This window comes from Balaenoptera acutorostrata, chromosome 7 (assembly GCF_949987535.1).
Source record: "Balaenoptera acutorostrata chromosome 7, mBalAcu1.1, whole genome shotgun sequence".
In the NCBI taxonomy this organism is placed as follows: Eukaryota; Metazoa; Chordata; class Mammalia; order Artiodactyla; family Balaenopteridae; genus Balaenoptera; species Balaenoptera acutorostrata.
Window position 1 is genome coordinate 19,705,610 of NC_080070.1, and position 15,427 is coordinate 19,721,036.

General features: G+C 45.1%; 1 long non-coding RNA gene across 1 annotated transcript; it reads right to left on the reverse strand.

The window, feature by feature from the left end:
- Positions 1 to 190: 190 nt before the first annotated feature.
- Positions 191 to 9,767, reverse strand: LOC130708591 (uncharacterized). Its single transcript, XR_009008840.1, has 3 exons — positions 9,649 to 9,767; positions 8,320 to 8,435; positions 191 to 373 (listed from the first exon to the last, which is right to left on the reverse strand). It is a non-coding gene; the product is annotated as an uncharacterized LOC130708591 (long non-coding RNA).
- Between the last annotated feature and the right edge of the window lie 5,660 nt (positions 9,768 to 15,427).

A 15,427-nucleotide genomic window follows, 5' to 3' on the forward strand; every position in this document is an offset into this window, starting at 1 on the left:
CCTCAACTCTCCCCACACTGGAAGGAGTTCCTCACTAAATGTGTAAATGGCACTACCGTCCTCCCAGTCACCAAGCTCAGAATGTTGACAACATTATGGTCAATTCCTCCCTCTCCCTTCCTCTCCACTCGCGAACATTTGCCAGGTCAACCTAGACTTTTACCTTTTTACTTCATCCCCTCTTCTCTGTTCTGCTGCCACTTGCCTGTCTCAGTCCTTCTTTGCTTCTTTTTCAGATGATCGGCGCAGCTTCTTACCGAGGTTGCTGCTTGCCTCTCATTTCCCTAAGGAGGTGTGGCCAAGTTCATTTTCCCGTGAAGGCGCCAATCAAGTCACTTGGCAGCACACGACCTGGTTCCCCATGACCTACAGACTAAAGGCAGACGCCTCAAATCACTTCCTGCCCAAGTGGATGTAAAATAAATATAAACACAACACACATCAGCTGAGAAGCAAACTCCCCCAGATAAAAAGTTTCCTGGCATTCCAAATTCTCTATGCCTGACTCTAACATAGCTTCCCCCGGCTCCTCTTCAGACTCTTGGTTCCAGTAAAACTGAACTGTAGGATGCTCCTGCACATTCTCAACTGAATAAGCTTGTGCTCTTCTCTCCACCCAAGTTTGTCTTCTCCCATGTCTAAAAATATAGTCCTACAAATCTGTGTTGGTTTGCTAGGGCTGCCATAACAAAGTGCCACAAACTGGGTGGCTTCTTAGAACAACAGAAATTTATTGGGTCACAGTTCTGAAGGCCAGTCCAAAATCAAGGTGTCAGCAGGGCCATGTTACCTCTGAAGGCACTAAGGAAGGGTTGGTTCCAGGTCTCTCTCTTAGCTTCTGGTTAAGTTCCTTGGCTTGTGTCAGCATAATTCCAATTTTCATATAGCATCTGTGTGTGTGTGTGTGTGTGTGTGTGTGTGTGTGTGTGTGTACTTTTCCAAATTTCCCCTTCTTTAAGGACACCACTCACATTGGATTAAGGGCTCACCTTACTCCAGTATTACCTTATCTTAGCTATTTACATCTACAATGACCCTTTTCCAAATAAAGTCACATTCTGCCATACTGGGGGGTTAGGACTTCCTCATATGAATTTTGAGGTGATATGATTCAACCCAAAACATCATACTTATAGCCAAGCTCAGATGTCATCTCCTTATAGAAACATCCTGGATGTACTCTCCATCTCCCTATCCAAGCTTCACAGAATCTCTATCCCTCTTTGATGGCCTTTGACCTAAGTAACCCCTATAACTTTTCTGTGCTTTATGACATGAGCACTGGCTTTGCATCTGGTTCAGGTACTTGAATGGGCTCCAAGCTATTTTTTGAAGGGAATGTTGACACTGCTTGCAGGGTCTCTAGTTCCCACGTCCATTTCTCATCTCCCTCGGAAGAGGTAAGAGAAGCATTTGTACTTCAAAGAGGGCTCTCCTTGGCCCTGGGAACCTGCTGTGTGTGATGAGGGGGTGTCCCAGTGGCAATTCCCTGCCATGACAGTTGTCCCCAAAACCAGTGCTGGAGTTCTTTATTTTCGCTGCGTTGGGTCTTTGTTGCTGCGCGCGGGCTTTCTCTAGTTGCGGCGAGTGGGGGTTACTCTTCGTTGCGGTGCGTGGGCTTCTCATTGTGGTGGCTTCTCTTGTTGCAGAGAATGGGCTCTAGGCATGTGGGCTTCAGTAGTTGTGGCATGTAGGCTCAGTAGTTGTGGCTCACAGGCTCTACAGCGCAGGCTCAGTAGTTATGGCGCACGGGCTTAGTTGCTCCACGGCATGTGGGATCTTCCCGGACCAGGGCTCAAACCCGTGTCCCCTGCATTGGCAGGCGGATTCTTAACCACTGTGCCACCAGCGAAGTCCCAGTGCTGGAGTTCTGAAGGCAGTTCTGAGGCCTCCTTCAATTCCAACTAACAGCTCAAGGCTGTACTTCCAGCTGCTCCCACGAAAAATTGAGCTTGCTCTGAACCATGCCCGCCTGCCAGCAGCTCTCCCAACCACAGCAGTTAATTTGCTATTTAAGATGCACATCTTGATTTCTCTCCACAGCCTGCCCAGCCACATTTTGCAGTTTTGATTAGGAGATAGCGCCCTGTGTGCAAGAATTGGGTCGGGTCACACCATTTAATAAAGTTATCATGACTGATGTGAGCACTACACACAAAAGGGAACAGGAGTCACACAGCTGTACTCTTTGTGGCACGAGATCATGCAGCTTCCACTTGGGTAGAGACCTTTTTGATGTCACAGGGTGAGGGATTAAGTCATAATTATGTAGATCTAAATTACCTTCCAGCAAACCCACTGGTGCTTCTTCATTAACATCCCAGCAGGCTTTAATTCCAGCATAAGACTGATCACCCTTCAGCTGCCCGACATCCAGCCTGCAGAATATGTTTGGAATTAAGCAGGGACTTTGGTTGGAAAGAAAATCAGGTGCCGTTTCTCTACTTTTGTCTCAGACTTGATTTCGATGAATAACTTGTACAGCCTCCTTTCATGATAGTGCTGGGGATGCATGTTTGCCGGGTTCTACACATTTGACTTCACTGCCCAAGGCTCACAGCACTGGAATCTGAGAATGCAGTAGTTATTAGGACCTTGGATATCACGGATCATCTGAATTTTCATCGGAAGGCAGTACAATTCCAAGTCAGATTTCTTCCAGAACCTTTTATGACTAAGGTGGCCAACCGATATGATCATGAACATTTTCTAGGCCCAGTCAGACTCAGAATCAGAGCTGTAACATCTTAGTGTCTTTTTCAGGGGCACTGAAATAACCAAGAGGAGAGACTTAGGGATTAGAGGGATCTGCTAGGAACTTGGATGTTTCCATCCCATATCAGGTTGTGGCAGTTGATCCCTGGTCAAAGTGCAGGATGCCTTGGGATTGGTGAGTTGACCCTTGTTTTGTGTCACCCAGGAGCTTGTTTTAGCAAGGATGGCCTATGAGCCAAAACCATCTCCTGCACCTTCCATTGGAGTGAACCAAGGAGACTGCCCCCCAATGTTAGCAAGATTAAATAGCCTTGTTTGAGGAGACTTCAAGGTGGTCCCTGGAAGATACGGACAGTGAGATCTGCTTTTCTCCATTCAGGAGGGAGCTAGGCTTTCTCATACTCACCTTAAGGGATCCATTACAAATCAGTTACAGTGCAACACCTTAAGCTGTTACAGATACATTTTTTTCTATCTGTAACAGGGAATATTCTTCAGTTTACCTTAAATTGGGTAATGTTTAGCCCCTAAGAAAAGCATAGAGGAGATGACAGAGTTGGGAGGAACATTCCAGGCCAGTAGATCCTCCAACCAGAATTAGCTAGTAGGCTTAAAAAAGGAACATACTGCCAGGTCCCACTCTACATCTACTGAGTCAACATCTCCAGGGGTTGGGAGTTGGATTTCTTCTTCTTTAAGCTTCTATCAGGCTTAATTTTGATTGCAATAATTTTCCTAATTCTTCTATGTGGTTTCTGGTCTCTGCTTTTTGTTTTTATCTTAGCTTGTTTATGTATGCGTGTCATAATTCCAGAGTGCTTCAAATTCTTTCTGGAAAACAGATGGCAGTGGTACTGATGGGTGCCAAATTCTAAGTAAAATTGAAAACAGAGGTCATTCACAAAAATCATCTACCCACTGGAGAAGGAAACCACATTCATCACCTATGATAAGTGGCCATCTATCGTTGGTTGAAAGCTTTAAGTGACAAGCAGCTCACTACTTTAAAATGTGACCTGTTCCACTGTGGGCTGCTCTCACTGTAGAAAGTTCTTCCCTGTTTTAAAACAAAATTAGCTCCCTGGTAACATTTCTCTAATGACCTTAGTTCTTTTCTTTGATTATTTTAGAGGATTTTTCCTCTCAGCATGTATTAGTTACTACTTGGGACATAACAAATCATCCCCAAACTTAGCTACTTAAACAACAATTTGTGTGAGACACACAGTTTCTGAGGGTCAGGAATCCAAGAGCAAATTACCTGGATGGTTCTAGCTCAGGGTCTCTCGTGAGTTATTTGGATGTCAGTTGGTGTATTTACAGTCAACTCAAGGCTTGACTGGAGCTGGAAGATTTGTTTCCAAGGTGACCCACTCACACGGTTGTTGGCAGGAGGCCTCAGTTGCTTGCCATGTGGCTCTCCCCATGGGGCTGTTTGAGGGTCCTCATGACGTGGCAGCTGGCTTCCCACAGAGCAAGTGATCCAAGAGAGCAAGGCAGAGCCTCAGTATTTATAGGACCTCATATGGTCACACACCATCACTTCTGCCATAGTCTACTCAGTAGAATTGAGTTGCTTACTGCAGCCCAACTCAAGGGGAGTGGAATTAAACTCTGCCTCTTTTAAAAAAAACAATTTCTCTCTCTTTATTGATGTTCTCTATTTGGTGAGACATTATTCTTATTCTTCCCTTTAGTTCGTTACACATGGTTTTCTTTAGTTCTTTGAACATATAGCTGATTGAAAGTCTTTATATAGTTAAGTCCAACATCCAGGCTTCCTCAGGGATAATTTCTATTGACTGCTCCTTTTCCTGTGTATGGGCCATACCTTCCTGTTTCTCTGTGTGTCTCATGATTTCTTTGTTGAAAAGTGGACACTTTTGCCTTAAAAAAATTTTTTTATTGAGATATATACTATAATATTCACACTTTTAATGTGTACGACTTCAGTGGATTTTAGTATACAGGCATTCGTGGGAGATATTGTGGGTTCAGTTGCAGACCACTGCAACAAAGCGAATATAGCAATAAAGTGAGTCACAAAATTTTTTTTTGGTTTTCCAGTGCATATAAAAATTATGTTTATACTATACTATGGTTATCAAGTATGCAATAGCATTACATCTAAAAAATGTACATATCTTAATTAAAAAATACTGCTAAAAATTGCTAACCATCATCTGAGCCTTTAGCAGGTCGTAGTAGTAACATCAAAGATAATTGATCACAGATCACTATAATAAAATAATAATGAAAAAGTTTGAAATATTTGAGAATTACCAAAATGTGACATAGAGACATGAAGTGAGCAAATGCTGTTGAAAAAAAATGGCACCAATAGACTTGCTTGATGCAGGGGTGCCACAAACCTTCAATTTGTAAAAAATGCTACATCTGCGAAGAGCAATAAAGCGAAGCATCATCTTGCTCCTGGATTATATTAGTCTCCCTCTCATCCACCTTCCAATTCATTATTCATCTTCTTCCCAGGGTAATATTTCTCAAGTCAAAACCTGACCCCACTCTATTGCTTAAAATCCCTTAGTGGTTACCCCGCATTCCTCAATGTAAACACTAAAAACACATTCATATCTCCTACGAGCCCCCAAGTCCTTCTCCAACCGCATGTCCCCCAAGTCCCCGCTAACAGCCATAGCTACTTCTCGTTCCTTCAGTAAGCATGGTGCTGAACTTTTTAAAACCTTCTTAAGCTCCTCTCTTCTCATTCCACAAAGAAAATAATGGGGTTTTATTTTTGTTGGTGGTTCCTTTTTATTTGGATTTGAGATGCATTTTAGAGAACTTGGCTCCCTTTAAAAGAGCCATTCATTAAGAAAGGGTAGGTTTGGGGACAGGATGAAACTTTCTAATCAGCAAGGTAAGAGCTAATCATGCAAATGAGGGACCTCTGTAGCTTTACTAAGTCAGCAGCTGCAGCTATACATTATTAATAAGCTATGGGCTGGTGGCATGGCCCTACATATTAACAGGATAAGTTAGATGGACTTTAATTTGGGCATGATAAGGGTACAAAGCTCTACACCCTTGGACAGGGAGCCGGCTTGCACCAGCAGTAGGGGTTAGGTTTGGGGGGCTCTCTCTACTAGTTCATGGTTCCTGATTGTAGGCGGCTAGAGTGGAGCACTTAGTGGGTCAGAAAAGCACCATATCACTGGGGTTGAGCCCAGCCTTGTTTTCTGTGGACCTAGTTAGTGTCTTTGTGCTCTGAGGCAGGTTGGAACTAAAGCCTGGGTCCTGCCTTGCAAATTCGAGTTTTAGGTCTCAAGGTCATATGGACCACTCAGAGCAAAGCCACGTCCACAACTAGGAAAATGACAATCAGTAGATGTCCTATTGTGGGGAATTAGAAACTGACACTAACGCAGCATCTGCAGGGCGGGATATTAATGAGGGGCAGGATAGCCCGAGCAGGTGGCTCCCTGAGGAATGCTGTCCCTCAAGGCCAGATCCCGGGGCATCCTTCCAGAACCTGTTCTCCAGAGATGGCTGTGGCAAACTTTTTAAGTCCTGCCATCTAAATCTGACCAGTATCAGAAGGTTGGTTAATTACCAAGAGAGGGGCTAGAAGTGAGTGGTGAGATGTGTTCAAGACATGAGCTTGGCTGTTAAGACTTCATAGGCTTTACTGCCTTCTCATGAATGAATTTAAAAATAAGTAAACCCAGTACTTGACAGCTGTGGACTTTGGACCCAGTACTTTGGGTCCTCGATCCCCCTTAATTATGGAGAACTATGCCTCCAGATCTGACTAGAAGGTGATTCTGATCCTGCTGTCAAAACGTTGTTGCCTTTGCCTTGAAGTGAACATTCCAATAATGGTGGTGGTCAGAGAGGAGCGACAGAGGGTGGGGACTTTGCTGAACTTACAGAGCATGTTGAAAGACAACTTTTGTCCTCGCTTGCTAAATGCTGTCTGTGGCCTGCTTACTTTGTAGCATACCACCTGCTAGCAAAGCCATGGGGAGGAGGTATGCTGCTCCTACTTACTTCTTATGGTTGAAGGCTACTAAATGTGTACCAAAGGAAGCTGACAAATAGGAATATCGAATTGGTTTAGCTCCATGCCATGGCCTGAATGTTTGTGTTCTCCCAAAATTTATATATTAAAATCCCAATCTCTAAGTGATGGTATTAGAAGGTGCTTAGGTCATGAGGGTGGAGCCCTCATAAATAGGATCAGTGCCCTTATAAAAGAGACCCCACAGAGCTCCCTAGCCCCTTTCACCATGTGAGGACATGGTAAGAAGGTGCCATGAACCAGAAAGTGGGCCCTCGCTAGACACCAAATCTGCTGGTGCCTTGATCTTGGACGTTAGAAGCCTCCAGAACTGTGAAAACTAAATTTCTCTTGCTTATAACCTACCAAGACTCTGGTATTTTAGCAAGTCTCAGCCAGAAGGGACTAAGATAATCAGTCCTCAATCGACGGGTGGAACATGGGGCAAATTACTTAGATACTCTTTCTTGCCTTCTAAACTCTGAGTAGGGTTTGGGACAGTGTGTAACCATCTCAGGTGTCTGCTGGGGCATGACCTGCACCACAACTAACTGTATCTAGGAAATAAGGAAAGGTAAATGCAAGAAAATTATAACAGTTAATAAAACTGCAAAACTTAAGGATTTCTATAACCTCTGTGAAAATACTTTAACATTTGCTATATTGTAGATGAGTGAATTGCAGCTCTTTAAGTGCCAAAAGGTCTAGTACCTTGTGCTTTATTAGTCTCTTAAAACTGGCTGAGTTAACAGCATCTCAGTGTTATGTTTTCTCTTTTCAAATTGCAACTTCATACCTCCTTCAAAGCCATTAACATTTACTTCCATTGGGACATCAGAGAAATATAAGGAACTCTGTGCTATTGGAGAAGAGGGTAGAAAAACAGAAAATAGATTTTCCTCCCAGTCTTTTTCATGTTTTGGTGAACGGACCTGTCGTTGTCAGAGGATAAAAACTCAGTTCTGGGGACTGGCACTGAATGGCACTGCTATGGAAAGCTTCCAAAGCAAAAAGGGTCTGGTCCATTGAGATGATTAGACCTCAGTGAAAATGTAGAGGTTTTAAGCTTTAATAACTGTTAATTATAACAGATACTAATTTTTCCTCTTTATGTATTGAATATAGAAGCTTTCCTATGAATAGTTAGAAACACTGAACTAAGACCTATGTACATGGCGTACTAATATTACAGGAGTGAAAATAAAGGAAGGAGGCAGAAAAAGCAAAAGACATAAATAAACTGGGGGCTCCAGGGTCACTCCTTGAGCGAAAAACACATCCCTGTTGCCTCCATCTCTAGGACAAACGTGCTGACTAAGCACCTGACATTGGCAAAGCACCACCTCTTCTCCCTTAAGCCTCCAAACTTGGCTCCTGTGCCCATCACTTCACTCAAACAGTCCTCTTTGATGTAATAACTTCACTACATCTTTGATGTAATCCTTCATTAAAACTCCCTTGATCTTCCCGTTCTCCTCATCTTTGTTATGTGCATTATTCAGGATAGGCAAGGTTATGATGCAGTAACAAACACTCCCCAAATTTCAATGGCTTAAAACAAGAAAGATTCATTTCAGGCTTACATCACATGTCCACTGCAGGTCAAATGGAGCTCTTCATCCTCCTCCCTCTGGGACCCAAGCACACTGAGTGGTCACCATCTGGAATGTTGCTAGATGCTGTGGCAGAGGGGGCAGTGCTGTGGAGGGTTGCACACAGGTAATTAAATGCTTGGGCTGGGAAGTGACACACCTCTACTCACAATTCATTGGCCACCTAATCTTATGGTTCCAGCCAAACACAAAGGAGCCAGGAAATGCAATCCTACCAAATTCCTAGAAGGTGGAGAACAGGAAACGTTGAGAATCTAATTAAAAATATCAGATTTTTATTTCATATAATGCAGTAACAAACCATCCCTCCAAATGCTGCATCCATGTAATCCCAAGAGATTCAAAGATCCCACGTATCCACTGACTCCCAGCAAGGTTTAGAACAAATTAAAGAACATCCAAAGTGCTGGGTCTCCTCCCTGACTAGTTTTCCCTCTTGACTAGTTTTCATAACTATACTCTGCTGATCCTTCTTATATTTATGAGAGTTTTCTTTTTTGCTTAATTTTCTTTGCTTCCTTCCAAACTGTAGCATTTGTCAAAATGTACCTCTTCACCTCAAGTCCCCCCATCACTACCCTAACTCTACACTTTCCTCAAGACTGTAGTCCAGTTCCTACCCCTCCATGAAGTTGTATCCGGCTAACAGTAGTCTATAATTATTTTTTCTGAATTCCTCAAGTACTTAGCCTAAACCACATAATGAGCTTTCAGCACCACGCTGGCTTGCAATATTCCCTAGTTGAGTCCTGTCTGTTGCCCTGTTCTTTCCATGTGACGGTCATGTGTTTGAAGGCAGGGCCTTGCCTTCTACTCCTCCACGTGGCAGCCTAATAGGGTGGGGGCACATTTGGGCTCTAAATGCAGGCTCTCTGGAACTGGCAGTCAAAAGACCTGGGTGCTGGTCCTGCCTCAGTCACTAAGCGTCTCTACTCTGTTCCTTAGCACTCCTCCCCTGACCCCTCAGAAAACTGAGATGGTTGGGACAAAAGCTCTCCAAAGTTCTATCCAGGTCTTATGAATCCACAACTGGGCGAGTTACTGAGATATCAGTTGACGTCATCTCCTCATCCCCAACTAGAATGAATACTCCCTCCCTCTGCCGCCCTCTGGGAAGGTTATCTGGTGCCTGTTCCTGGAGCCCAGCAGGGCAGAAAAGAAGAGGGAAGGGGGTGGAACTCCTTCAAGCAGGCTATTGTTTTGAAAGGTCTAAGCCTTGGGAAAGGACCTTGGATCTCCCAGTGGCAGAAAGGAGAAGAGATTTTGGCATTTGGAAGAGAGAGGGGAGAATAGTCCAACCTGGAATGTTGAATCCCCCAAAGCTGAGTAGAGAGACGGGGGCCGTAGATTCCATGGCGGTTCCAACCTGCGCCCAGCTCAGCGGCTCCCAGTGGGCAGGACGTGGGTGGGGCTGACGGTGCGGGGATCACGCGGGGAGGCTGGTCACTGCGGCCTCAGAACACTGGAGGGGACCTCCACATTCGGGGCTGCGGCACCTGAGGGCAGCTGGCATCCAGAGCAGCAGTGACGAAGAGATCAGGACACACTGATCACCATACTGTCTTCATGGAAGCCTCCCCTTGCCCTCCCCAGGAAGAAACCACAAAAAATTACTGAAGTTGGACTTCTGCTAAGAATGGCAAGTGAGAGCTCAGAGCCGGATTTGATTTTTAAAAGTGACCCTTTTCTCACCTCGATTTCACAGACCAATTTGTGAACTTAGAGATCCAGGATCCGACATTCCTCAGCATAGGTGGGCAGAGTGACAGACAGCAAAGTCAAAGCCCAGGCAGGCCATTTCCTCCGTTAAGGCCTGGTCCCTAAAGCGTACTGGAGCCTTCAGAGTTCAATGAGATGCGCATAATACTTTGGTGGGCAATCAGATGCAAACTCACTAATAGCTATTGATAAAAAGGAAGCAGGCTTGAGAACCAGACACCGAGGGCAGTCTGTCCCGTGTGGGAGAGGGGGCTGAAACAGTGGAGTAACAAAATCAGGAATGACTGTTGGGGGGTGGGAGGGTGGCTCTTCAGGCTTCCAAATCCTGGGCTCCACCTGGTAAAACCAAGGCCTTTCTAAAAACAGGGCCTGTCAGGGTGGCTGTACTCGTATGCCACATCAACAGGGCAGGTTTTCTAGGTATTGAGTCAATAGCACCTCAAAGAAACAGACAAGATAATATTGTTATTAGAATATTATTTATCATATATATGTAATACTTATTATGTGCCAGGTATTGAACACCCTCTTTTACTTTATAGAGCAACAGTGTTGGATAGGAGCTATTATTATTATTATTATCCCATTTCACAGATGAGGAAACTGAGGCTTGGGGCATTTAATAACTTGTACAACAGCAAACCACTTGTAAAAGGCCGAGGTGACCTTCTGAGCCAAGGTAGAGCAGATTCTAAAATCTGAGCGTTTAGCTCTCACCCTCCTGGTCACTCCATCACTTGGCCGAGGTGTGGGTCCTCTCCCATCTCCAGCTGGCTGGGCTCAGCCCCTGGGCCAAATGTTTTTGTTTCCAAGAGTTATGTTGATGTACTGGCCGCAGGGGTGGCCTCAGGCAGTGGGGGGCTGAGGAGAAGCAGGTGAGAGAGACAGGTAGCCCCAAATTCAGTCCAGGAATGTGGTTCCCTCTAGGGGCCACAGGAGAGGACAGAGCAAATGGAGGTGTCAGACTACCAGAAAATGTCATTTGGAACTCAAATACAGCACGTGAAGTACCCTCCCTTTGCTACACGGGATGAGGGGTTTTGGCTCAGGGTAGAGAATAGAGGGGTTCCAAACATGGACTCTGGCGTCAGCATCTGTCTGGGGTCAAGTCCTTAATCTGAGCCTCTGAAACCTCTGTAAAGTAGGGATGATCGTAATACCTACCTCATAGGATTATTTTGAGGATTAAATGGAAGTACACGTTAAAGCATTCAGCACAGCACCTGACACATATTCAGTCTTCAATAAGTGGTATCTAAAATAACATAATAGCAACCATAAAATAAAAACGGTAACAAAAAACAGGTACTAAGGGTTTCCTGCTCTCTCACAGTAAATAAATCCTTGTGAAAGAAAACTCAGCCTGGTAGGTAATTAAATAAGTTTGGGATGAAGAGATTGCCAATTTTTCTCCTCCTAGAGTATCTATTTGCAAAGTCAGCAGGAATCTGAGGCCATATTTCTAAATGAGATTGAATATAATGGGAACTCCACTCACCCGACAGCACCTGACTTTATTTCTTTTCAGTTGTATGTACATAAATAAACTGTACATACATGAATAAAATACATGTGCTGCTTTTACAGCTGTGTTCTCTCTCGGGTTCCTAGGGACTCCTGCTCCAGGTGTGTGAATGTTCTGGTGATATTTTTAATTACAAACATAAGTCTGTGGCCCCGGTATGTGAAAGCCAAGTCCTCAAATCAGGCACATTTCCCTTTGAAAGAAATTTCCAGCTCAATTCCTCAAGAGCTTTGCAACCCTTGATAATTAACTCTCTCTCATTACACCCCGGCCCAGTTGGAATAGGCCAAGCTGTTTTCAGATGTGAAGCTGCGGCGGGTTTCCCTCTACACCTCCTCAAAATTCCAGGCAGGTCTTGAGCCTCAGCCAAATTAGGACAACCACCTCCAGCTGTGTACACCTCATTACAATTTCCATCTCAGGAAGAATCTTGGCTGTATTTCACATCTGGTCATCTGCTTATTAATTATGTACTTCTTAGGACAACTGTGCCTAATTAGGACAGAGTCGAGACCTTTGCTGAGCCCGGTCATTCTTTGTTTTCTTGTTCTCGGTATCTCATTACGCTCCCTCCAAATTATGCCCAATTTGTTTTCCATCCCTGCCACAGTAAGACAATTGCTCTCAGGTGTGTGAATTACAGCACACGCTCTGCTTTTCAAAGCTCCTCGTTTTCACATCCTGCTAGAAGGATGGCCACTTCGCTGGTTTTCTCATTGCGTTTGTCTCCAATGGAATGAGTCTAGCTTGCGCTTGTGGGACCCTGGTTACCCTCTGTTGTTTACTGTGAATTTTCTGTGCCCTGGTCCTGGGGAAGCAGCCACAGCTACGCCTCAGAGCAAGAATCCTGAACGCAATGGCATTGGTACATTCATGGAAGCTGTGAAGCGGGAATCCATTTGTTCCATCAACTTCCAGGCTCTTTGCTGGTTAAGGAGGGAAGAGTGAATAATGAGATACAGCCCAGGGCTTCCAGAAAGGCAAAGCTCAGAGAGAGTAGAAGAGGGTTGTGCTGAAGATTTCAGTCCTCAGTCCTACCAGATGCCTTCCTAAATGAAAGGGGAGCCTTGGGATATATGGACTCTGACGAGGGCAAGATCAGAGTGGAAGTACCAGCGCCATGTCACAAGGGACTGTCTCTTTTGCTTGCCATTGCATGAATCCGTATCAGGATTTGTTATTGCTGTAACCGGCAATCGTATCCTTTTGACTGACAATGAATGCCTTAGTGCTAAGACATTCATGGATATGACTTGACAGTAAGAATGCCCAGGCTTTGGTTGCCAGTTCAACTTGGCTGTATCTGAGGTTTTCTTCTCAAGCTATTTGAAACATAAATTAATGACTGTCAGGCCGAGAAAACATTCAGGCAAGAACGATGTCCTGGAGAGAGGCTGGGGCTTCTGTGAGTGAGGTCACTCTGCCCAGGGCTGTAATTCCAGGTGGAGAGTCCCCATCAGATCCTGCATGACTGGCTGTCTCAAGGGTCTGGGCTGTGGGAGCTTAGGCCTGGTCCTACCACTGAAGTTGAGCTGATTTGCCTACTCAGAAATGAACTTGTCCTTCAGAGCCTGGAAGCAGGGGTCCTCTTCGGCCAAGGGCTGCACGAGGAACATATATCCTTGTTCCTCATCTAATCAGCAGAGATGTAATCACGTGTGAGAGGGAAAAAGTTCTACTTGGGCAATAAGACTAAAAACACATCATTGTGAAGTTGGAATAAAAACACTGTACAAGGATGAAAGTCCCTGAGAGAAACTGTAACCATAGCACAGGTGTAAATGAGGGTTCATGGGGTGAACGGCACAATATTATCCAGAGTATTGTTTATAAATTAAGAGGTGGGGCTTCCCTGGTGGCGCAATGGTTGAGAATTTGCCTGCCAATGCAGGGGACACGTGTTCGAGCCGTGGTCTGGGAAGATCCCACATGCCGTGGAGCAACTGAGCCCGTGCGCCACAACCACTGAGCCTGCGCGTCTGGAGCCTGTGCTCCCCACAAGAGAGGCCGCGATAGTGAGAGGCCCGCGCACCACGATGAAGAGTGGCCCCCGCTCGCCGCAACTAGAGAAAGCCCTTGCACAGAAACGAAGACCCAACACAAACAAAAATAAATAAATAAATAAATTAATTAATTAATTAATTTAAAAAATTTTAAAAAAATAAAATAAAATAAATTAAGAGGTGTCCTGATAAGTGATAATAAGATAATCAAAAGTAACAAAACACTGCAGAAGAAGAAACCAGTATCAGCAGTTCTGGGAACACGATTTACCAAAATCTATCAAGAGTTGGATCCTATCCTTTGAATGAGTACCTCTTCTTCAAGGAATTTATTCTAAGGGAGGCTGAGTTGGGAGAGACTCCTTTAGTATTTTCCAATCCCTTGAAAGGAAGTAGTATTGGCGACATGGTTGTGGGACAGCATGCGAAGCACCAGAGAGCAGATGACAGTGACAGTAAGAGAAGGAAGCTCTCTCTGGGGCTGCTCTTGCTTGTGGAGCTGCTTCTCTGATGACCGGGCTGGTCTCACCTCAGGGTCCTCCTTCCTCGTGCTCTTGTCTGTTGTCCCCCTCCAGATCCTTCCTCATGAGCCCTCTCCACGGTGCTGACAGTGGTACAGATGGTATCCCACGTATGTCCATCCCTTTTGTTGCTTTGTAGAAGAGCGAGATAACGGTTTGCTTTGGCTTGGTGCCCTTTCTGGGGAGGCCTATGTTATTGGCATTTTTAGTTGCAAAAGCACATTTACGGAGTGGTTCATGGCTGGAAACGAACTCTTTTGGCTACATATCAGTGTCAGCTGATGCTGGACCCTGACCTTGGCAGACCCTGGCTCTCTCTAGTGATGTCCGGTCATGGCTGTGAACAGCAAAAAAGCAGTCTCACAAAACATCCCCAAGGTAGGACCATAACAAGTAGAAATCTTCACTGTGTCCCAAAAGGGGGTAGGTCTTGAGGTAGCTGTGCCATCTCCATCTGCATCCACGTGACCATCCACCGAGTGTGTCACTGGCTATCCTTGACCTGTTGAAGAATAATGACTGATGCACCATCTTGCATAGAAATTCGGGACAAAGAACCTTAGATCGCTTTTTCTGTGCAGAATTGACATTTTTCAATCTTATCATCATTGTAAGCAAAGCAGGGATTTCACTTTTCTAAATGCTCCCCCGAAGCAGCTCATGTGGCCATTGGTCTGCCGGTTCTCAGTGTGTTTGGCATTCTACTCTGTCCAAACCCATGTCCCTTCCCACATCCAATCAAATGATCCTAAGCACTCCCTCATCCCACCCTGGCTCTTCTGGCCTCCCTATCACCACTCCAAGGTGCTCTGTCTAGAGTGGACAGGAAAGGGAAGAAAAGGCACAGGAGCTCTGTGGGCAGGCCACGGCCACTAAGGGGAGGCTTGCAAAAAACAGTGATCAGCTCTGATCTCCCCTTGTCTCCCTCTTCCCACCCCCACTTCTTGGGGAGACTACTTCCAGCAATGTTGTTCAGGGGCAGTACATTTTTCCACGGTCATCTCCCGTATAGATTCAACTTCTTCCCATTTGGGCCTCTGAAGCTACACAGATTTACAACATTCCTTCCAGAATCTCCTGGAAGACCATCTTCCAGCTGCCTGCTGAGTTCCCTTCACAGCCGCCCCACTGGCCCGATTTCTAACCCAGCCCCGAGTGCACATCTCTTACGATTTTGGTTAGAGTCTGGTTCCCATTCCGTCTTAGAGGTAGGTAATAAGGGTGTCCTCATTACTGAGGATCTGCCCCCCTGCCCAGCAGCATTTGGTACATGTTAGGCTCTCAGGGAATGTTTGCTGAATAAATACAAG